Source organism: Aethalodelphis obliquidens, unplaced genomic scaffold (genome assembly GCF_003676395.1).
Source record: "Aethalodelphis obliquidens isolate GAN/ISIS:26980383/991018 unplaced genomic scaffold, ASM367639v1 scaffold102, whole genome shotgun sequence".
NCBI classification, from domain to species: domain Eukaryota; kingdom Metazoa; phylum Chordata; class Mammalia; order Artiodactyla; family Delphinidae; genus Aethalodelphis; species Aethalodelphis obliquidens.
Window position 1 is genome coordinate 1,193,824 of NW_020838046.1, and position 25,307 is coordinate 1,219,130.

Below are 25,307 nucleotides of genomic sequence, written 5' to 3' on the forward strand. Positions count from 1 at the left end.
CTCACAGCCCTCCTAGTGTGATTGGTGGTGGATGCTGGACAGCCCTAGACTAAATTCTGTGAGGGCTGGGCCTGCATGCTCTGTAACCCCAGTGCCTGGAAGAGTGCCCAGGAAATATTTGTGGGAGGAACTGCTACAGAAAGACTGCATTAGTCTGCTTGGGCTGGGTTGCTTAGGCAACAGAAAGTTATTTTCTTCCATTTCTGGAGGCTGGAAGTCCAAGATCAAGGTGTCGGCAGAGTTGGTTCCTTCTGAGGGTTGTCTCCTCAGCTTGTAGAGTGCTGTCTTCTCCCTGTGTCTTCACATCATCTTCCCTCTGTGCACGTCTGTGTCCTAATCTCCTCTTTGTATAAGGACCCCAGTCATATTGGATTAGGACCCACCCACATGGCTTCATTTTCACCCATGCAGGTGGGGCTGTCACACACTGCTAGCAGCCACTGCTCTTGGCCCTCAGGGATGGCGCAGCTGACAGACTGTGGGTCTTGTGGGGATGTCCCAGGTGGTCAAAGTGGTGTGGACAGCTGGCTTGTTCATGAACTCCCCCTCCCCATGGGTAAGTTTGCCAGGGGCTGGAGATGCTGCCTGAGCAGGTGGGACCACGAGCCACTGCCTCCGAGTTCACCCTGTGGATGTAACTTCACCAGTGATTTCCTCACTTTGATGAGGTCTGGACATGTCCTTGCCAGTATTCATGATATGTTTGGGTGGCGCCTTAGGTCACCATCACTTACCATTTCAAAACTCATGGATCTCTGTGGACATTTGTGGAGAAAATATTAAACTCCACCCTCTTGAACTTTTAAATGAACATGTAGCTTTCAAGAGAAAGATGCATTTCTGCCATCATAAAAATTAACGTGTATGTGGACACCTCTCCCTCAGTAAAATTTGAAATGCTGAGCTGACGTGAAAGACAGATGTCTACCCTGTATCTGGTGCCGGCACAAGACGCTGCCTGTATGCCATTTCACTTAATGCCCAAAACAACTTCATGAGGCAGATTGCATTTCCAGTCCCATTTTATAGACAAAGAAATTGAGACCCGGCAGGGTTGGGCACCTTCCTGAGGTCACATGGCTAAAGAGTGCTGGGGCCCAGCCTCAGCCACCAAGCTGCCCTGTGAAGGATAACAAGGACCACCGTGGCCTGGGGAGGCTGAGAAGGAGGAGCTACTGCTGCCACGATTTAGAACTTCACAGTGGAGCTTCTTCTGAAATGTCTGAGGGCAAATCCCACACCTAGATTCTCTTTTCAGGCTCACAGCAGGCTGGTCGTCATGTCAAAGTTCAAGCTGGCAGACAGAGTTGATTAGATTTGACTTTATCTCTGGCTTTGAATTATTCATGCCTCTACCATAATTTCCCCCGGACTAATTTAATAATGCACAGCAGCAGGAGGGTGCCTGGGTGCGTGGCTCTGCACCGTGCTGGCCCAGGACTCCAATAATGTCCCCTGGGCAAAGGCTGCCTTGGGTACCTTTCCTTTATTTATTTATTTTTAACATCTTTATTGGAGTATAATTGCTTTACAATGGTGTGTTAGTTTCTGCTGTATAAAAAAGTGAATCAGCTATACGTATACATACATCCCCATATCTCCTCCCTCTTGTGTCTCCCTCCCACCCTCCCTATCCCACCCCTCTAGGTGGTCACAAAGCACTGAGCTGATCTCCCTGTGCCATGCAGCTGCTTCCCACTAGCTATCTATTTTACATTTGGTAGTGTATATATGTCCATGCCTCTCTCTCGCTTTGTCACAGCTTACCCTTCCCCCTCCCCATATCCTCAAGTCCATTCTCTAGTAGGTCTGTGTCTGTATTACTATCTTACCCCTAGGTTCTGCATGACATTTTTTCCCTTAAATTCCATATATATGTGTTAGCATACGGTATTTGTCTTTCTCTTTCTGACTTACTTCACTCTGTATGACAGACTCTAGGTCTATCCACCTCATTACAAATAGCTCAATATCGTTTCTTTTTATGGCTGAGTAATATTCCATTGTATATATGTGCCACATCTTCTTTATCCATTCATCTGTTGATGGACATTTAGGTTGCTTCTATGTCCTGGCTATTGTAAATGGAGCTGCAATGAACATTTTGGTACATGACTCTTCTTGAATTATGTTTTTCTCAGGATATATGCCCAGTAGTGGGATTGCTGGGTCGTATGGTAGTTCTATTTGTAGTTTTTTAAGGAACCTCCATACTGTTCTCCATAGTGGCTGTATCAATTTACTTTCTCACCAGCAGTGCAAGAGTGTTCCCTTTTCTCCACATCCGCTTCAGCATTTATTGTTTGTAGATTTTTTGATGATGGCCGTTCTGACAGGTGTGAGGTGATACCTCATCGTAGTTCTGATTTGCATTTCTATGATGATTAGTAATGTTGAGCATTCTTTCATGTGTTTGTTGGCAATCTGTATATCTTCTTTGGAGAAATGTCTATTTAGATCTTCTGCCCATTTTTGGATTGGGTTGTTTGTTTTTTTGTTATTGAGCTGCATGAGCCGCTTATAAATTTTGGAGATTAATCCTTTGTCAGTTGCTTCGTTTGCAAATATTTTCTCCCATTCTGAGGGTTGTCTTTTGGTCTTGTTTATGATTTCCTTTGCTGTGCAAAAGCTTTTACGTTTCATTAGGTCCCATTTGTTTGGTTTTCTTTCCATTTCTCTAGGAGGTGGGTCAAAAAGGATCTTGCTGTGATTTATGTCATAGAGTGTTCTGCCTATGTTTTCCTTTAAGAGTTTGATAGTTTCTGGCCTTACATTTAGGTCTTTAATCCATTTTGAACTTATTTTTGTGTATGGTGTTAGGGAGTGTTCTAATTTCATTCTTTTACATGTAGCTGTCCAGTTTTCCCAGCACCACTTATTGAAGAGGCTGTCTTTTCTCAATTGTATATTCTTCAGGCACCTTTCCTTTAAAGTGAAGCCCTCTCTGAGTGTGCTGGACTTGGGAACCCTGCCTGGGCATCCCAGAGTTCCAGGAACCTCCATCTTCCTGTGTCCCTGGCCTGAGACTCCCGCCCCCAGCCCTGTGTCCTGTCTCCCTGCAGGACTCCTGTGCTCAGCACCTGGCCGTGCTTCTGGAGCCCTGGACTCTGCTTCCATCACCCCTGGTCCAGGCCACACACCCCACAGCCCCAGAGGTGTGCGATAAACTACTCCAGTCACAACGCTCTCCTGTTCCAGATCCTTCGGGAGCTACCTCCCTATCTTGGGCAAAGGTCCAAGCTTGTTAGCTTGGCATTCAGGCCCTAGCCTACAGGGTCAGCCATTCTCCTGTCCTGCTCCCTACAATGTGGAGCTGCTTGAAGGGCCAGCATACCTGCTGCTGTATCCCCTGCTCGAGGGCAGCTTCTTCCTTGGGAGGAGCACAAGGCCTGGCTGAGGGCCACTGGCCCTGACCACAGAGCTGACCCCAATCTTGGGCTATGGAGGGTTGGCGGACTGCCTCAGGAGCCCTGCAAGACCCACCCACCTCAGGCCAAGTGAGGTGCTGCCTGGGGCCCTGGCAGCTGGTCTTCTCATTCTGCCAGGGCTCTGGATGCTGGACCATACCTCCCACCAGCTAGGGAACAGATAGAGGGCCAGAGCCAGAGTGAATGCTTCTCTGTGGCCTTCAGAGGGAACAGAGAGAGGCCCAGGGCATGAAGGGGACAGCAAGGATCAAAGCCAGCATCTTTTCAGTGGTTGCCATTTGCTGGGAGCTGTGGTGAAGGCTCTTCATGGATTGTCCCATTGACCCGACAACCTATCAGGTGGGTTCTGCTACCGCTCCCATTTTATTGAGGGGGACACTAAAGCACAGAGAGGTTAAGTGACTCTTCCAGAGTCACACAGCATTGCAGCCAGAACCTTGGTGTGCCTGATTTCAAAACCTTTTCTGTTGGTTGTTACCAGGAGGTGCCAGGAGGGAGAGATAACTTCAGTGTCCTCATCCAGAATTGGAGAGGGCTGGGCTGCAAGGTTTCATTCACTCCCATCCATCCTTTCTTCCCTCCTCCCTTCCTCCCTTCCATCTATCTCTTCTTTATCTATCCATCTATCCATGCATGCACCATCAAGCATTACTGAGCATTTACCACATGCCAGGTCCCATAATGGGTACTGGGAACCTAGACATGAATTGGGCCCAGTCTCTGCCCATGAGACTCCCAGGATGGGCAGAAAGAATAAAGTCCACTTAGAGCTGGGGACACCCTGAGGGTGCCTTGGTAAAAAGGGGCATGGTCTCCCTGGAGAAGGTGTAGTGGCAGGGCTGGCTCTGACCCTTCACTCTGGGAGGTGCCCAGGCGGTGAGCAGTCGCTAGGCAGGGCTTGGCACCTGTCATTCCTCCTGTCCTGTCCCCCTCGCTGACCCCACCTACAGTCTTGTCCCTGTGCTTGCTGATAGGATGAGGTCTGCATCTGGGAACACTGGTCTCTTTTGTCCCCAGGCTAACCTGGCTGATGGAGAGGATGGAGAGGCTTATTGGGTTATGGGGGTGGGGCACAGAGCTGCCTTGAGTGGAGGCTGAGACCTGGTGATGAGGATGCTGTAGCAGGTCATGGGGGAATAGAGGTTAGTGGGAGGTCAGCACAGGATGGGGTGGCCTCAGGCCACAGGGCCATAGGGCATCTGATGGGGGTGGGGAGATTCTCAGTCCTTGTAGGACAGGGGTTTGTCCCAGGCTGCACAAAAATGGACACCGATAGGTGATTGATGAAGAAGAAACCCTGGTGTGGGTTGGGGGAGGGGATGTCAGGGATGGTGCCCCTGATGGACACAGGACTGTGTTGTGTGGGGATGTCACAGAGTGTTACTGAGGAGCAGAACTGTGTAGTGGGTAGAGAGCAGAGGCTCAGGGTGACTGTGGAAGATGAATAATGGCCCATTCCCCAAGAAGTCCCCATTCTAATCCCAGGAACCTTTGAATGTTACCTTATATGGCAAAAGAGACTTTGCAGATGTGATTAAATTAAGGCTCTGGAGATGGGAAGATTATCTTGGATTATCCACATGGGCCCTAAGTGTAATTATCAAAGTCCTCATAAGAGGGGGGCAGAGGGAGATGTGATGACAGGAGATGTGACAGTGGGAGCAGAGACCGAAGTGATGTGCTTTGAGGATGGAGGAAGCCAAGGTAGCCACTAGAAGCTGAAAAAGGTAAGGAATGGATTCTTCCCAGAGCCTCCAGAAGGAACCAGTCTGCCCACACCTTGACTGGAGCCCTGTGAGACTGACTTTAGACTCCTGACTGAAAGAGCTGTAAGAGGATAAATTTGTGTTGTTCTAAGCCACTGAATTTGTAGTAATTTGTTACAGTGGCAATAGGAAACAAATACAGTGACCATGCTCAGGGTGATCCAACTGTGTGGAAAGGTCACATTATAAGAGGTAGAGAGCCAGTACAGTGGAGGGCATGATTATCCTCTGTGCATGCCACTGGGATCTCAGTGTTTGGGCATCAGTTCTGGACTCTACACTCTGAAGGACAGAGACAAATCGGAGGGGAATGGCCACTTTAGTGGGGGTGTGTTTGTCCAGTCTCTCTCCTCTGAGAACTGCTCACCACCCCTCCCAAGGATGGGTCACGATAGCTAACTTTATGCCACATGTGACTGTCGCATTGATCACACTTGGTCTGGCCAGGATGGACATTTGACCCTAGCTCGGTCGAGCTGATGTTCTCTTCTGGGAGTCTATAATTGAAGCAGGTTCTTGTTGAGTCTGGGCTAGTTGGTAAATTGAGGTGAGGTGAACTCAGACCTCTCACACACTCAGAGAGGCAGAGGAAAGAAGGTGCTGATAGTGAGGTGCTGTGAGCTGCAGAGAGGGACCTGAGGCCCATGGTCCTCTGACTCACAGGCATAAATTTGTTTGTGATAACCTCTTATCTTTTTTTTTGAAAGTTTTTGTTAAGACAAAGTTCTCATGACATAAAACTCACTGTTTTAAAGCGTACAATTCAGTGTATGAACAATTCATAATGTACAATTCATAGGGTACAATTCATAATGTTGTGCATCCGTCCCCTGTATCTCATTCCAGAACATTTTCATCATCCCCCAAACAATCCCTGTACCCATTAGCAGTCACTCTCTCTTCACTCAGCCCCTAGCAACTGCTCATGTATTTTCTGTCAGTATAGATTTGGGTGTTTCATATAAACGGAATCAGGTGCTCTGTGGCCTTTTGTGTCTGGCTTCTTAACATGTTTTTGAGGTTCATCCATGTTGTAGCACGTGTCAGTAATTTAGTCCTTTTTATGGCTGAATAATATTCCATTGTATGGGGAGAAAACATTTGCAAATGAAGCAACTGACAAAGGATTAATCTCCTAAATATACAAGCAGCTCATGCAGTTTAATATCAAAAAAACAAACAACCCAATCCAAAAATGAGCAGAAGACTTAAACAGACATTTCTCCAAAGTAGATATACAGATTGCCAACAAATGTATGAAATGATGCTCAACATCACTAATCATTAGAGAAATGCAAATTAAAACCACAATGAAGTATCATCTCACACTGGTCAAAATGGCCATCATCAAAATATCTAGAAACAATAAATGCTGGAGAGGGTGTGGAGAAAAGGGAACCCTCTTGCACTGTTGGTGGGAATGTAAATTGATACAGCCACTGTGGAGAACAGTATGGAGGTTCCTTAAAAAACTTAAAATAGAACTACCATACGACCCAGCAATCCCACTACGGGGCATATATCCTGAGAAAACCATAATTCAAAAAGAGTCATGTACCAAAATGTTCATTGCAGCACTATTTACAATAGCCAGGACACTGAAACAACCTAAGTGTCCATCGACAGATGAATGGATAAAGAAGATGTGGCACATATACACAATGGAATATTACTCAGCCATAAAAAGGAGCGAAATTGAGTTATTTGTAATGAGGTGGATGGATTTAGAGTCTGTTATACAGAGTGAAGTAAGTCAGAAAGAGAAAAACAAATACCGTATGCTCACACATATATATGGAATCTAAAAAAAACAGGTTCTGAAGAACCTAGGGGCAGGACAGAAATAAAGACACAGACATAGAGAATGGACTTGAGGACATGGGGAGGGGGAAGGGTAAGCTGGGACGAAGTGAGAGAGTGGCATGGACATATATACACTACCAAAGGTAAAATAGATAGCTAGTGGGAAGCAGCTGCATAGCACAGGAGATCAGCTCGGTGCTTTGTGACCACCTAGAGGGGTGGGATAGGGAGGGCGGGAGGGAGACGCAAGAGGGAGGAGTTATGGGGATATATGTATATGTATAGCTGATTCACTTTTTTATACAGCAGAAACTAACACAGCATTGTAAAGCAATTATACTCCAATAAAGATGTTAAAAAAAAAGAGAAACAAATACCGTATGCTAATGCACATATATGGAATCTAAAAAAATGGTACTGATGAACCTAGTAGCAGGGCGGGAATAAAGACACAGACATAGAGAATGGACTTGAGGACCAAGGGGAGAAGGGGAAGCTGGGATGAAGTGAGAGAGTAGCATGGACATATACACTATCAAATGTAAAATGGATGGCTAGTGGGAAGCTGCTGCATAGCACAGGGAGATCAGTTTGATGTTTTGTGATGATCTAGAGGGATGGGATAGGAAGGGTGGGAGGGAGGTTCAAGTGGGATGGGATATGGGGATATATGTATACATATAGCTGATTCACTTTGTTGTATAGCAGAAACTAACACACCATTGTAAAGCAATTATACTCCAATAAAGATATAAAACATATTCCATTGTATGAATAGATCACATTTTGTTGATCCATTCATCCATTGATGGACATTTGGCTTGTTCTCCCTTTTTGCCACTATGAATAATGCTGCTAGAACATTTGTATGCAAGTTTCTGTTTGGATGGGTTTTCAGTTCTTTTGAGTCAATCCCTATGGATAGAATTGCTGGGTCATATGGTAACTCTATGTTTAACTTTTTGTCCTCTTGTCTTTTGAATGTCTGGAAGATCTTTAGTGATATCTTCTTTTCCATTTCTGACATTATTTTCTGGTTCCTTTTTTTCTGGCTCAAGCTCCTCAGGCTTTATTTTGCTTTTCAATGAACCAACTTTTGGCTTAGCTGATCCTCTTTATTGCATAGCTTAAAATTTTAATTAACATATGCTTAAGTTTTATCATCTCTTTCATTTTACTTTCTTTGATTTATTTTCCTGTTATTTTCAGCCTTGTCTTTTGTATTACTTGTGTTTAAAACCATAGTTCCAAGTAAGCATGCCTTCAATTGCAATCTCACAAATTTTGTTATGTGGTATATTCATTAAGTCCAACATATTTTCTAACTTACATTATGATTTTGCTTTTTGATCCATGAATTATTTCAATGTGTGTTTTTCAGTTTTCAGACAGCAGCTCCTTCCCTCTTGAAGCTCTCAAAGTGTCACTCAGGGTCTCAGTAGCGAATGTATTTTTTTTCAAATGACTACAAATTTAGCAGCTTACAGCAACACCTGTTCATTAGCTCACAGATGTGTAGGTCAAAGGTCTGGCACTAGGGGACAGGGTCCTCTGCACTAGGGGACAGGGTCTTACCAGGCTGAAATCAGGGTGTTGGCCAGGTTGCATTTCACTTGGAGCTCAGTGTCAGCTTTCAGTCTCATTCAAGTCTTTGGCAGAATTCATTTCCTTGCATTTGTAAGACTGAGGTCCCTGTTTCCTTGTTGGCTGTCAGCCATGGGCCATCCTCATCTCCTAAAGGCTGCCTGTGTTTCCTGCCATAGAGCCCCCTTCATCTTCCAAGCCAGCAAGAGAGAACCTTCCCCCACAGAGAATCTCTCTCACACTTTGAATCTCCTTTGCCAGAAGAACACTGTCCCTTTTAAGGACTCATCTGATTAGGTCTGGCCCACCAAGGATAATCGACTGATTTGGAAAATCAATCACATTTGCAAATTCACTTCACAGAAGCACCTAGATGAATGTTTGAATAAACCAGAGAAGGTAGGTATACACCAGGGGCAGGGATCTTGGAGCTTATTTAGAATTCTGGCTACCACTGTGGGTAGCAAAGGGGACACCTCTCAGACCTCCATCCTCCCTCAGGTCCTGGCAAGGGAGTTATTTATTATCTTCTTAGCTTTATGATGCAGTCTAACAGATTTTAAAATTTTTGGTTCAGTTTTTCTGCTTTTCCTCAGTGGGATGGTTGGTCCACATTACAGACCCATCATTATTGGAAGTAGAAGCTCTTCTATTCTTGATTAAAAACAACAACAACAAAACCCCCAACCAACTAAACTCTTAGAAATAAAAGAAAACTTTCTTAATTTGATAAAGAATGTCTGCCAGAAATCTAAAGCAAATATCACATGTAAAGGTGAAATATTAGGTTGATTCCTATTAAAAGTCAGGATTGAGATAAGTTCAAGTTCTCCGTCACTGCTTCTAGCTAAAAACTGGAATCTTGGAAATAAAAAAGCTAAAATTGCAAAGGAAGAGAAAAAAACCCTGTCATTATTTGTGGGTAGATATGATCCTCTACCTAGGAAATCCAAGAGCTTCAATCACCTGTCAAATTACTAGAGTTAGAGAGTTCAGCAAACTGGCAAAATAGAAGATCACCCTAAAAATCAACAGCACTCCTAACTGCAGCATTAACTAATTAAAAACATAATAGAAACAAGATACCAATGGCAATAGCTATGGAATACTGGAAATGCCTGGGAATGAATCTAACAAAACTTGAGAGGATTCAAATGTTGGAAATCATAAACCTTACTGAAAAGCATAACAAAAAATCTCAGTCAATGGAGAGCAATGTCACATTCAACGATGGAAATATCCAATATCCTGAAGACTTCATTCTCCTCAAATATAACTTCAATGACAATCTCAATCAAAATCTTAGTAGGGAGGATTTTTTTTGTGAAGCCTGTCAAACTGATCCCAAAATTCATGTGGAAGACACCATGGGTAAGAATGAAATGTTTCTGAAAAATAATGACAACAGGGCTCTTCCAGGTATCTCTAGAGAGTGAGGGACTCTAGAGTGTGCAATAGTGTGGTGTTGGCACAAGAAACAGAACAGCTGTGGGGCTAGGAGGAGGCCAGTGTGATCCATGCACTTATGGGAACTTAGTGCAAAATAGAGGTGGCATTTCCAATCCATGGGAAGAACTTTTTTTCTTTTTTTTTTAAGCAAATAGGGTAAGGTCAATTGGCTCTTTGCATCAGTCAGGGCATACTCAGGAAAGGAAAAGAGTATTCATAATAGAAGGAATTGAATGCAGGGAACTGGTTACACAGTGATGGAAGTAGCTGGGGAGTAGGGGGCAGAGATGCAGCCAGGTCTGGCCTAGGTTGGAGGGATAAAGTGGGTTGGGGTCAGCTGGCAGAGGCTGGGCGCACAGTAGGCTTACCTAGGGAGAGCCAGGGCCACAGAGCAGGTGTGGTTTGTTCCAGAGAGGCTACCTAGGCAGAGTGGGAGGGGCAAAACACCCTGGCTTTCCTTTCCTCCTACTCTCCAATCTCCTGCCAGTGCTTCCTGTAGCCTGAGCCTAGCTGGAAGCTAGGTGACATGGTGGGGCAGGGAGATGCAGTCTGCAGGGTCAGCTCTGCATGGGGCAGGGTCAAGCAGAGGAAGGGCCAGGATGCAGCTGGAGACAAACAGGCAAGACTGGCAAACTATACTCTTGGGAGAAAAAAAAGTTAGATCTCTATTTCATGGCTTTAAAAAAATAAATTCCAGATCAATCGAACACCTAAAAGTAAGAAACGAAAGAATTGAAGCATTAAAGAAATATAGGAGAATATGGTTACAACCCTGGAGCACACAATGCTTTAAAGAACACACAAATTAAAAATAAACCATAAAGAAAGGACTGATACAATTTGTATTATGAAACTGAAATCTGCCATGGTGGTCTAGTGGTTAAGACTCCGAGCTTCCACTGCAGGGGGCACGGGTTTGATCTCTGGTTGGGGAATTAATATCCCACATGCCAGGCAGCACGGCCAAAAAAAAAAAGAAAGACAAAGGATTAATACTAGAATATGTAAGTAAGCACTTCTACAAATTGGTAATAAAAAGACAACGCAACCCAAGAAGGAAAAGTGGCAATTCCAAGAAGAGAAAATGAGGAAATTCTAAGATGGGAAACTACAAATAGATAATAAAAATGAAATGATGGCCAATTTCACTAGGTATTGGGAAAATGCAAATTAAAACAAGTGAGACACCATTTTAGGTAAACACAAGGGATAAAGTAATAACTGCAGGTGAGGGTGTGTGACGGAGACTGAAACATACCCCATTACCCACATCCCGTTTTTTGACAATGACCAGACCCCACACATTCAGCTTCACACAGGGCATCCCAGAATAAAGGCTGCATTTCAGTCTCCTTTGCAACTAAGTGTGGCCTCGTGGGTAGGTTCAGGCAATGACGTATAAGGAGAAGGGTTGAAGGGCAATTTCTGGAGTCTTCCTTGAAGATAGTCTGTGGGTACCCTTTGCCCCTCTTTTTTGTCCTTTCCTTCTTCCTAATGCTGGGAATGCAGTTGTGATGGCTGGAACTGGAGCATCAATTGGGAGACCTAGGAAAGGGAGGTCAGGTATGATGGAGCCACCAGGTGGGTCCCTGGGGATTTGGGGAAGCAGCCCCAGCCTGCCCACCTCTGGGTTTTGAGAGAGGCCTACACTTCTATCTTGTCTGTTTTCAATTCCTGTTACTCTTAGCCAAATGGATTCCCAACTGGTACAGTGCATAGATGAGGACAGACATTGTTATAGGCTGAATTGTTGTCTTCCCTAAAATTTATATGTTGAAGTCTTAGCTCCCAGTACCTCAGAATGGGACTGTACGAAGTAAAAATGAGGTCACGTGAGTGTGCACTAATCCAATATGACTGGTGTCCTTAAAACAAGAAGAGATTAGGACACAGACACGCCCAGAGGGGTGACCATGTTTGGACACAGCGAGAAGGTGGCCATCTACAAGCCAGGGAGAGAGGCCTCAGGAGAAACCAACTCTGCTGACACCTCGATCTTGGACTTCCAGCTTCCTGAACTGTGAGAAAATAGACTTCTGTTGCTGAAGCCTCCTAGTCTGTGGTCTCTGGCCTGAGCAGACTGACACAGGCACGCTGGCAGGCAGTTGGGCTGTTTATGAAAGTTAAAGCAGCTTCTACTCTTTGATGCAACGATCTGCTTCTCCTAGTGCAGAGGATACTCATGCCAAAACCTGGAGCTGTGCTTGGCTTGCAGCAGGTGCTGACTAAATAGTTGTTTCAATGTGTGAATCGTGCATAAAGCTCTTGGCCACAGTATTATCCACGTGAGCGTTAGCATGTGGACAAATGTCCAGATACACACATATACCCATGCCGTGCTGACAGTGGCACTTACCCCAGCAAAGAGAATGCTGGGCTTGGACTGCTCATGGGTACCTATAGCTTTATCCATTGTGTTTCAAATGGTTGAGAATATCAGATAACTAAGCAGACTTCAACCTCTCCCTCTCCACTCAGCAGTGGGCAGTGGGCACAGCAGAGGCCGTCCCTGGCTCACAGCCGCCACCCTGCTGCCCTGAGCTGAATTTTGGGCATGCTTGAGTTGGCTTGGCCAGAACTGGGGCACTGGCTCTCCACTGGGTCCACATGCTTCGGAAGGCAGGGTGCCTTCTGACCGGTGCCTGGAGCGGGAAGTTGGATCTTCAGGGCATGGGTGGTAGGTCTGTCCACTGCACCCGGCGGGGAGCTCCCACCTGGTTGTGCTGCTCAGGGTGGGGGTGGGGCAGATGGTGTTGGCCCTGTTGCCCACAGATCTGGCCTCCTCATTGGCTTCCTTGTCTCTCCCCGTCATGGAGTCTGCTCTTGGCAGGCCTGCCTCTGGGCTGCCTCCCTGCCCTTCTGGCCTGGAGTGGCTGGCCTTGCACCCAGCAAAATCAGTGCATGTCTCCTAGAGTTCACGGCCGGATTACAACCCAGGGAGAGTGGCTGGAAGTTTACAGCAGCCCACCAACATCTAAGGGCCACCTCAGCCAGCTATGAGGAACTGACTGAGCCACACGCTGGGGTTTCAAAGAGACTTTCTCAAGCCCCAGTTTTCCTTTGTGCATGATGCAAACCTTCAGGAGTACATGGCAAGTACTTGCTGAAATTCAAACTCTGAAGGTGGGAATCAGAGCAGGCTGGGTGGCTTCCCAGGCCTGGCCCTGAAATGGTCCGGAGGTCTGTGTCCACAGACACCCCTGCCAGCCAGAGGGCAAGTGAGTGGGGGCAGTGGTCCCAGTATGGACAGCTGGTGTAGATCGGCACCTGTCACAGGTAGGGGGCTGTGACCGTCCCTGCCGTGCTTACTTCAGTGGGGACTTAAATTACTTTCAGCGACTCACACAGAAAATGGAACCCATCCCAAATCCCCTGCCAGCCACCAGGAAAAAGAATTAAGCAGAAAACACAAATGTTCCCATTATTTCCTTTCTCCTGTGGGCCTAGAGGTCTGGAGGACAGGAAGGGAAATGAATTGCTGTCTCCTTCTGTCCAGAAGTCACTTTTCTCTGGGAGCCTCATCCTGCCCCATCTCTATGCCCTGAAGCTGCTGGGAGGACAGGAGTCACTGTCTTGGGGTAGCTGTGCTTCTCTTTCATCCTGCAGCATGAATGTGTGACCAGACTCTGCCTCTGTCTCTGCCTTTCCAGACCCACTGGTGACCCCAGGCCCTGGACCCCAGCCAGCCTGGACAGGAGGATTTAGCTGGCAGGGCTGTGGGAGGCTGAGCCCTGTGTGTCCGTGATGCCAGCGTCCTGGGTACCCTGGACTGGTAGGAGCTGCCGCCCTACCTGGGGGTCTGTCCACAGGACCAGCCACCACCTCGGTTACCAGTGTTCTGATGGCCTTGCGGTTTGCCCAGTGCTTCAGCTTGCTCCACAGTGCCTGGATCTTGTCACTAGCTGGGCCCTATTCTGGTGAGAACCACCTGGGGCACTTTCCAATCCTGAAGGTCCCCCACCCTGTCCCACGGCCTCCTCAGACCCAGCCCACCTCTGTGTTTTGTCTGGGACACTGGGTGGGGGAAGGGTCCCCTCTCCTCATTAACCTGAATAGCTCTTTCGGCTGGATCCTGCCTGGCTGCCATCTCTCCTTCCCGCCAGCTGGACAGGACTGCACAGGGCACGTGCCCTTCTTCCTGGTGGGCTGTCATGGAGGGGCGTGGGACCAGGGCACTGGCCAGGGGCAATATGGCCCCTGGATTCTGCAGCCTGGGCAGTGGGGCAGTAGCCTTCCTGGATCCGACACAAGGCCAGAGAGGCTGCCCCTCAGGGTGATGAGAGGAGGAGTGTAGCTGGGAGCTGGGCTACCCAGAAATGCTCAGAAGAGCTGTTCATCCAGGAAGTAGTGAGGGGCGGGGTCCTGGTGGGCCGGGTGGTGAGGACAGGCGGGGTCTGAGAGCTGCTTCCCGGCTCTGAGTGGGGCAGGCCCAGGAAGGTTCTGTGGGATCCAGGGGAGCTGCAGGTCCTGATGGGGACATTGTGGATATGACTCTGAGGCTGTGTGCAGACCACCTGCTGCAGCCAGAGAGGCAGGCCCGGGCTCTCTGAGCCTCTACTTTCCCATCTGTGGAAAGGGGATGGTAACATTTACTTTGGAGCTGGTGCTGTACTTCAGTAAGATAAAGGCTATGAAGTCCCCAGCACTGGCCCAGGGCCAGAAGGACCCAACCGGCCTTTCAGCAGGGAAGGCAAAGGCTCAGAAATGAATTCCTCACAAGGAAAACCCAAGTCCCACTCAGGCTGACCGTTCTCTTGGGTCCCTCCTGGCATCTCACCCTCTCTGTAATGAACGTTGTTGTGTGTGCCAGGTGGACGCCTGCAAAGAGCCTTACCTACAACTTCTCAGTTGCTCCTTCCACAGCCCTGGGAAATAGGGGCTGGAATGCTCTTGGTTTTATGGATGACACCCCTGAAGGTCAGTCCGGGAGGCTCTGCACCCTGCCCGTGGTCATTTCGTGGGGAAGTGCAGAGGTGAATTTGAGAGCCAGCCACACACTCGAGGAGTTAAAGGCAGGCTAGCCCAGGCAGATTAGCCCAGGAGGAGCCTTTGCCCAGGGGAGGGACTGGGCACCAACTTTTGTCCTGGGAGAAGGGGGTGGAATGGGGAATGAGCGCCTGTGTGTGGAACCCCAGAGGTCCTGTGAGGGCCCCAGAGCGGATGTGTGGGATGTTCTGAAGATATCTATTCTCTAAGGGTCCCCAGAGAGGCTCAGAGACTAGAAGTGATTTTTTTTTTTTCCCTTGAAACTAATTACTATGTTGAGATTTAGAGATTTAGGGTTCATGAAAATGTTTAAGCCCCTGGGAGTGGAATTCAGGTATCTCTCTTTGTGTTTCCCTCCTTGGTTCCTGTCTGAAGACTTACACAGAGAATCCTTCCTGCTCCCCTTGTGAGGGGCTTTGGCTTCCCGAGCCAAGAGCACGGGGTGCTGACTTAGGAGAGGGCAGCGTGACTGTGCCCAGGTGCCTGGGAGGGATCAGTGCCCACAGTGAGGCCAGAATTCTGGCAAGGTGAGCAGGGAAGGCAGGGCAGGCTTGAAAATGCAAGAGTGGACAAAGTAAAGCCCTGCCTTTTCCCTTGCCCATCTACTTGGTCCCTGACCAACAACCACCTTCATCAGCCTCCTGTGTGTCCTTCCAGTGTCTCTTTAGGGACATACACACAGATGCAGCTGTGTTGTCTCCCTCACCCTCCAGCTTCCTCACATAGCAGGTAACTACTATATACTCTTACTTATATGGCACCCTGGAAATCTTTCCAGATTGATACCTAGAGTGCATCCTCGTCCTTTTTATAAATAGCTGCTGCATCAGTCAGGGGCCTGGCAGGAAACAGATGGCTCACTTAAATTGGGCAATTTGAGGAGTGTTTACTGAAAGAGATTCTTTACAGAGGTGAGGGCAGGACATAGGGAAGTCATAAGCCTTCATCCTTACCGTCCAAGGTCAGAGGGGTGAGGGGAAAGGGGGAGAGACAGGTGAATAGGGCCGCCTGGCAGGAGCCATGACCTTTGGTTAAGGGTGCAGCCAGACTTGGTGACCCTGCAGGAGGTAATAAAGACTCCTACCTCTCTTTTCCTGCATCCCCTCCCCGATGGCTGAACCAGACCTGAACTTAGAGGGCAATGCAGCCATTGTCCCATACCACAGCTTTCAGGGGCCCTGAACAGGGTGAAGGGTGGACAGTGAATCTGAATGGGCAAATGGGTTTTGCATGTTCTTCTAGTTTGCTGGGCCATACTCATTTTTTTTTTTAAACAAGTAGCTTTGCTTAGATTTCCAATCTGTTGCTCTTAACACATGCAGGCATATGTAAAAGATACATTTCCAGAAGTGAAATTGCTAGGTCAAAGGGTAAATGCATTTGCTGTTTTGATAACCATCGTCAAATTGCCTTCCATGGGGAGGTACCTCTTCCCACATAGTTTCCCCAGCAAAGGGTATTGTCAAATATGTATTTCTGCCAAGCTGATAGTGAGAAGACACCGTAGGGCTAATTTGTATTTCTCTTAATGAGTGAATCGGGTATCTTTCTATGTCTGAGGTCCCTTTGTATTTCACTGTCTGTTCCTGTCCTTCGTCATTTTTTCCCTATTGCATTATGGATCATTTTCTTATTAGTTTCCAAGAGCTCTTCATATATTAGGGATATTAGCCCTCTGACAGTGATCTGAGCTGCAAATAGTTTTTCCCAGATGGTCTCTTGACTTTGCTTATAGTGATTTTTGCTCTGCAGAAGTTTTTGATCTTTGTGTTATCAATCTTTTACGGTTGTTCAATTTTGAGTCATAGTTTTTTTTTGCTGTACGCGGGCCTCCCACTGTTGTGGCCTCTCCCATTGCGGAGCACAGCCTCCGGATGCGCAGGCTCAGCGGCCATGGTTCACAGGCCTAGCCTCTCCTTGGCATGTGGGATCTTCCCAGACCGGGGCATGAACCCGTGTCCCCTGCATCGGCAGGCAGACTCCCAACCACTGTACCACCAGGGAAGCCCTTGAGTCATAGTTTGAAAAGCCTTCCTCGCTTCAAGTTGTAAAGCTTGATTATTCCCACACTTTTGTGGTTTCATATATACATTAAAATTTTTGATTCATTTAGAGATTGTCCTGATGTATGGTGTGAGGGATGGATCTAACCTGATCTTTTTCCAGAAAACTGCCAATCTCTCCCAACATCATTTATTCAAGAGTTCATCTTTACTAAAGGAGATGCTACTTTTATCATTGACTGACCTCCTGTGTATGTTTGGGTCTCCAGCTGCTCTCTTGGTCTGTCTCCATTGTATCTGCATATTGCCACACCGATTTGATATTAAGGTGTTACAGTGTTTTAATATCTGATAAGGTGGTTTCCTCTCATTGCTTCTTTTCAGTGTTTCAGGTACTTTTAAAGCTTGCATTTGCAAACTGAAGATTGATTAGGCATATACTTTCCTCATTTCCCTGGGCTGTGCCTCCCTGCCCTTCTCCTCCAGGTGGATATCCAATGGCGGAGGGTACCTTTAATCGGCAAGTTTATTTTTCAGCTGCTGTGTGTTCAGAATTGAATAAGGAAGAAGAAAATAATGTTTTTGGACACCACATTTGTGATGTAAGATGTAAGCCGGCCACACCATGTCCAGCCCTGCTCTCTCCCCTGCCTGTCCTCACTTACCCTGGCTCTCTTTGGGCACTGTAGATGTACCCTGTACCCTCCTCCACAGGCCTGCTTTTCCTCTGTTTCCAGGGCCTCATCCCTCCTCACCTCCCTCAGCAGGCCTCTGCCTAAAAGCCCTTCTCTCAGAGGTCACTGTCCTTTATCTACATGATTACTAGATAGATGTCTGTGTCCCTAGGTGGGGGCTTCCTGGGGGCAGGTCCATGTCTCTGGCCCAGGGTGTTGCTAGGTGCCCAGTTATCTAAAACTCAGTGTGCCTACACTAGCTCACTGCCTTTCTTCCCACACCCTGTGGCCAGGCCCCATCGATTGCTCTTCTGTGGCCCTTGTCTCCCCTAGGGGCACCTCTACTCACGGGCAGTTCACACAGCCCACATGCCTCCCTCTTCTGTCCTCTGTCTACTGCTCACTCCATGTTCCACCCTCCCAATTCCACCTCTCAAATGTGTCTTGTATGGGTATCTCTCCCTTTATCTGCGTGGAACTTCCGCCAACTGGCCAATTCCTCTTCCTTCTTGAATTGCTCCTTCCTGGCAAGGACCCTTCTGGTCTGCTGTCTAGAGGCTGTCAACACGATCTTTCTAGAATGCGCATCTATCAGGGTCATTTCCCTGACTAATGCTGCTCATGGTCTCCCCATGGCTTTCAGGATGAAGCTCAAACTCAGTGGCTTGGCATCCTTAACCTTCAGTGGCCTGGCCTCAGTTTACCTCACCAGCACCCCAGCCCATCTTCACAGAGGCTTTCTCCTCACCCTTCACCTGACCCGCAGCCCCTCAGCCTTCAGGTCTCAGGATCTGTGTTACGTTCTCTGGGAAGACCCTTCTGGCCCACAGGTCTGGGTTGGAGGCCCACAGATCTGGGTTGGAGGTCCCCTGAGTGTGCAGCATAACCATGGCCTGGGAGGGCCGATCCTTACTGGACAACCTGGATCCTAGTGCCTGGAATGTTGGAGGAGCTTATTCTTTTTTTTTTTTTTTTTTTTTTTTTTTTTTTTAAATTTCATTTATTTATTTATTTTTGGCTGTGCTGGGTCTTTTCTGTGCGTGGGCTTTCTCTAGTTGCGGCGAGCGGGGGCCACTCTTCATCGCGGTGCGCGGGCCTCTCACTGTCACGGCCTCTCTTGTTGCGGAGCACAAGCTCCAGACGCGCAGGCTCAGTAGTTGCGGCTCACGGGCCTAGTCGCTCCGCGGCATGTGGGACCTTCCCAGACCAGGGCTCGAACCCGTGTCCCCTGCATTGGCAGGCAGACTCTCAACCACTGCGCCACCAGGGAAGCCCTGGAGGAGCTTATTCTTACCTAAATTAAGAAATTAAAGCCCAGAAATCAGGACAGCAGCAGTTGATAGAGAAGTATAATGTTTTTTAGGAACATCTTTGGATCTGCCCCTTGGCACTGAAATGCTCTCTCAGCGTCTGAAGGGCTTAAGGAAGAGTGGGCATCAAGCCAGCCCTGTAGACAATTGAAATGAGCCCAGGCAAAAGCTTCCATAATGCGTGTGCCACACCGCCAGTCCCCAGAGATCCATGAAAGATGGATTATGTTTTCAGCAGGAAGAAAAGAAATTTGTCATCTCCAGTACTGGGAGCCAAGGTCACCCTGACTGTGGAGATGCCTTCTTGATGACACCAGGAGTGTCCCTCAGGTGTTGGGAGAGGCGGGGGGTCTTGGAGGCCAGAGGGGCAGGCACTTCAGATTATCACTACCTCCTGGGAGGGGTGACACTTCTGGAGGGTCCCTGGCATGACTGAGGAGGGGCCCAGGGCAACCCTCTTCCCAGGGGGCCTCCCCACATGCATGCCCCTCACTTGTGGTGGTGGCATCTCCAGAGAACCGTGGCTCCCACCCACCCCAGCCCCTGGTGCTCCCGGGGTCTCCAGCCCTGTTCCTGAAGACCATGCTCCCATCTCTCCTATGGGCAAGAGTTGCCAACACACAGTGACCAGAGAATATGGCCTAAAAAGGCAAAGGCTGGACAGTTATTGAACGTGGTATAAAATACCGAGATCCATTCTTTTTTTTTTGCGGTACGCGGGCCTCTCACTGCTGCGGCCTCTCCCATTGCAGAGCACAGGCTCCGGACGCGCAGGCTCAGCGGCCATGGCTCACGGGCCCAGCTGCTCTGCGGCATGTGGGATCTTCCTGGACCGGAGCACGAACCCGTGTCTCCTGCATCGGCAGGCGGACTCCCAACCACTGCGCCACCAGGGAAGCCCCTGAGATCCATTCTTAAAGCCCTGACATTACTGTCCACCTAACTGCTCCTTGTGCCCCTTCCTCCTTGTCTGTCAACTCCAGGGGCTTTACCCTCTTCCCCACCCGGTCTCAGCTTCTTATAGAGAACACGCTCAGCTGGGAGTTCCACCTTCTCTTGCACCCTGGGGGAAGATACCGCTCCATCTTTGAGGCTCAGCGTCCCCATGAGAGCTGGCAAGAGGGGGTACAAGCCTGGGTCAGACACTCAAAGCAGCTGTCTGACAGGAGGGGGCTGTCCCTGGTACTCACGGCTCCCAAGGGGCTTGGGACAGGGAGGGAGTCTGAGTCAGCCCGGGAGCACTAACTGGGCAGTAGGTGTCCAGTAAACGTTGTTTCCCAAGGATCCTTCAGTGGGGACAGCGGTTGAGCCTTGGGTGTGAGGGGTAAAGTGAACAGTTGGTGCAGACGGCGGGGTACAGGCATGCAGGTGGTTACTATAAGCAGGACCAGAGCAGCAAGTGCCCCAAGCCAAGAGTGTAGGAAATCAGGACTGACTGCCTGGTGGGAGGGCAGGGCAGGGTACTTGACCTTGAAAGATGTGAGGATTTTGACAGCTGCACGTGTGCAAGGAGGGCTCTTCAGGCCTGAGCAAAGAGGAGGAGAAGGAACGTGCTGGGTTTGTATGGGTACACAAACGGGTGATTTGTGTTAGAGGTGAAAACGGGCAAGAAACACACAAAGAGGCCTCAACCCAATTATAATCAAAGGATGCAAATTAAAGCAATAAAAAGATGCTTTTCCCCTGCAAATATTAAGTAGGCAAAGATAAAACCAAATTAGAATGGGAGTTGGGAGATTGACCCTCTCACCAGTGTAGGCTGAGTCGATGTGGTGACGGGTGTAGAAAGCCGGAAAATGTCTATATGCCTTACCCTACTTCCAGGATAGTTTTCTAAGGATATAATTAAGACTGGGCATCAACATTTAGCTCTACAAATTTTCATCAAAGCACTGTTTATGACCACATAGAAGTCTCAGTGTTTAACAGAGAATTGGTTGAGTAAACTTTGATCATTAAAAATCTTGCAGTAAAAGAACAGTTATTAATGGGAGAAAATGTTCCTGATAAGCTGTTAGGTGGGAACAGCAGGCTATAAAACAGGGTGAACAGAGTGAGGTGGGTTTTGTAGAAATGGACATAGGCACGTATGTGTGTGTGTCTTTCTCATTCCCAGCAACAGGACGCGGGGCTCTGTGGGCTCCTTCCTCCTTGATTGTCCTCTAGTGGGTGACTCTCTGAAGTGGCCACAGGTGCCCACTGAGCAGGGCCTGCCTCTTGGACTGCCCCGCCTTGCCTCGCAGGCGTTTTGGAGAACTGGTGCCTTGCCTGGGGGAACTGGGCACACACCCAGCTAATAATAAAAGGGGCACTTTGATTTGCCATGTACCACTGTCCTCCCCTTCCTATGGCTTCCTCGAAAACCTTGTGGGCAGGGGATGGTTGGCTCAGGAAAGGTTCTAGTGTTTCCCAATCCTGCCATAATTTATGCTTATATTTTTGAATACTTGCTTTCAATTTTAAAGTTTAAAAGGCACAAAAGGGTGCAGAGTGAAAATACGATTTCTAACCATGTCTTCTAGTCCACCAGAACCACCCAGCATTATCAGTTTCTTGTGTAGCCTGCCAGAAATGTTTTAGAAATCTGATGAATATTCAGACAATTACATGTATGTAACCTCCCCTCCAGCGGCTTTCACATGACTGATAGTGCATTGTACCTGCTGCTCTGCAGCTGTCTTTCATTTAATGATGTGACTTGATGATGACTGCATACCAGTTCATGGAGAGGGTCCTTGATTGTGGCTGCATAATATTTCACGACACGCAAGCACCATTATTTATTTAACAGTACGCGTTTAGGTTGTTTCCCATCTTTTGCTATTACAGTGAAGAAGCCTTTGCACAAGCAAATTTGAACATCTGTGACACTCTGTGTAGGATAAGACCACAGAAGTGGGCAAAGCTTTGTATCTTGGAAAGTTGGGTCAAAATTACCAAAGTATCTTCCACAGAGGATGTACCAATTTACACCCCACCACCATTTTCCACCCCGTTTGCCATCACAGTCAGTCCTCAGACTTTTAAATTTATTTATTTTTGGCTGTGTTGGGTCTTTGTTTCTGTGCGAGGGCTTTCTCTAGTTGTGGCAAGCAGGGGGCCACTCCTCATCGTGATGCGCGGGCCTCTCACTATCGCGGCCTCTCTTGTTGCGGAGCACAGGGTCCAGACGCGCAGGCTCAGTAATTGTGGCTCACGGGCCCAGTTGCTCCGCGGCATGTGGGATCTTCCCAGACCAGGACTCGAACCTGTGTCCCCTGCATTAGCAGTCAGATTCTCAACCACTGAGCCACCAGGGAAGCCCAGTCCTCAGACTTTTTGATCTTTGTAAAATAGTTTAAAATTGTTTCACTTATTATGGAAGGTGAATATCTTTCAATTTTTAAAAAGAATTGTGAATTATAGCACACATACAGAGAATTATACAAAACATTTATACAGTTAAAATGAATAATTATGAATAAACGCTCAGATAACCAACAATTAAATCAGGAATTCAAAGAGACTAGCACCCTAGGATCCACTCCCACTGTGTGCGCTCTCTCCTGTCTTAAGGTCCTCTTCACCCATAGGTAGCCACTCTCCTGAATCCTGTGATGGTTCTATTCTTTGAGTGGTCCCACCAGAAATCACTGCACATCCTTAACTTATCAAAGCCTGTGGTTAATCAATACCGCCATCTTCCTCTGAGATGACACAGACCATTGAACACTTGTGTCGTTTACGCCCACCCCCAACTTATACATTATTGTGGTCATATATTTTAACTTTACCTCGGCTCTTTTTGTGTATTAGGAAATTATCTCTTTTTTGGTGATATGAGTTGCAAATATTTCCCTCCAGTTTGTCTTTTTAAGTTTTTATTTTGACCGTAGTAGTTTTGCCATGAAGAATTTTCCCAACTATATATGTATTAATCAAGAGAGACTAGCAGGTTTTTTCACCAGAATGAAAGCAGCCACAACCAATGTTAGTGGTGGAATTATGGCTCATTTTTTTGTGTTTTTCTTTTGCCTTTTTAAAGTTGCTGGGTTGTGTGTGTATTTTTTTTTTTTTGTATTGAGAATATATTACTTTTGTAATCAGAAAGAAATATAGCAGGTGCCATAAAAGTAGAGTTGTTCATCTATAGCAGGACTGTCCAGGGCCTCGTGAACCTGGGGTGCTGATGGAGTCACTTTGCATCAAGGCTCAGGTGGGTTTGGGTTCTGTCTTCCTCCCACCCTGGTCACTGCAGTCCCCAGGGTCTTGGTCTCTCCCATGATCTCCCCAGCTGTTTCTGGCAGATCCAAACAGGGCTCTGAGGGGTCTTCACCTGTCAGTCCAAGATGCCCCATGCTGCTGGCATCTGCAACCTCAAAACTCCCTACCAGGCTGCCCCAACACATGCCAGCACCCCTGGTCCTCAGGGGATTGTCCTGAGATGAGTCACGAGAGCTGGGTGGCCCCTTGACTCTGTGGCACCTCCTGAAAGCCGAATAATTGCAGGCAGCTTTAGTTGAAACTTTTCTCTTTCCCTCTATAAACTTTACGTCCCCATGCTACACCCAGTAGGTGCTTAGTTAATGCTTTCAGACTAAAGGTATGAAGGAGTGAAGATCTGAAGATCTGTGCGTCCAAAGCAGGAGTGGATGGAACTTGCAAGGTCCAGGGACATCCTGAGGAGGGCTTGCTGGCATTCTACTCCACCAAGCAGGAGGGGCCCCTGGGACATAGTCATTGGAGATCTCTCCCCAGAGCGGGATTGGGGGTGCTATTCTGAGGGTATGAGCAGGAGCAGGAGAGGCTGGGTGCCATTCCCAGGGCGAAGCAGCTATACAGTCTCCTCATCATCCAGGTGTGGGAGCAGGGGGTCTAGAACCTTTCTTGTCCCACCCACTCACTCCCCCGCCCCTGCTTCCAAGCCCACAGCTCAGGAGGAACACCCATCAATCCTTACCTCCCATTGTCCTTGCATTGCCATTCCTTGGGAGACGTTCCTGGGAAACATACCCTGGGATGTCTCCTGGGTAATCGTGTGTGTGTGTGTGTGTGTGTGTGTGTGTTTTTTTTTTTTTTTTTTTTTGCGGTACGCGGGCCTCTCACTGTTGTGGCCTCTCCCGTTGCGGAGCACAGGCTCCGGACGCGCAGGCTCAGCGGCCATGGCTCACGGGCCTAGCCGCTCCGCGGCATGTGGGATCCTCCCGGACCGGGGCACGAACCCGTGTCCCCTGCATCAGCAGGCGGACTCTCAACCACTGCGCCACCAGGGAAGCCCCCGTGTGTGTGTTTTAATGTAACCAACCCTGAAACTTCCAGCAGACAGGTTTCTTTTTCTGGTGAGCTGCTAGAAAACGTTGGGACACATTTGTGGCTCGCTATAGCAAGCTTAGGGCTCATTTGGCCTTTGTTTTCAAGTTAGCCTTCTTTCTTGTTCCTCTTTATGTCCCTACCCTTGTTTTTCTTTCATTTTTGGCTCCCACATTTAATTTATGCGGTCTTGTTATATATGTGTATCCTTGTAAGCACCTTAAATCCTTTCCAGAAACGTTGGGTAGAAATCATAAATACCATTTCTATCTTCATCCGGAGTCTGGAGGTGGGTAAACATCTCAGTGACAGCCCGTCTTATTAACCCTTACCTGGGCAGGCAGAGCGATTACTCCTGGGCAGAGCGGGCCGTAGGGTCCAGAAGCTTCCCCTGAAAGCCACAGAGAGGTCCTGAGGAGGGGGCTGGTGGAGGGGAAGATCCGCTTTGGGTTGAGTGAAGGTGCCGGGTTTACGTAGGGGCCGTGGAGCCTGGGGGTGGTGGTTGGGAGCCAGGCACATGTGCTGCCGAGGGCCACTGGGGACCCTGGGTTTCTGTGGGGTGACTCTCCAGCCACCTCAGCCCCCCGGGTACTTGATTTTCACTGGTCTGGGATAGGCTTGTTTGGCAGTAGGATGAAAAGAAAGGTTGCTATGGGTGCTGACAGGAGAGTAGCTGAAGGGCTTAGCCACTGTTCCAGGCTAGGCAGGGCAGGAAGAGAGGTTGGGGAGTGTTGATAAGACCCAGTCAGGATGGGGGGAACCCCATCGGCTGGGATGAGGAGTTCAGGATCACTTCTTAGTGGTGGTGCTGTCCTGGGTGGTGAGAAGTTTTCGGGTTGGCCTCAGGAGAGGCTGGCTGAAGTGGTGTGGCAGGAGGGCCACTGGCTGCATGGATGGGTCACCCCTCTGGACACTGATCTCTCCTTGGGGGTGGCAGCGGCAGGGTGGGTCAGTGAGGAGGGGTACAGGGTGGTAGAACTGCGTGGGCAGCCCTCCCAGGCTGGTGGAAGGACAT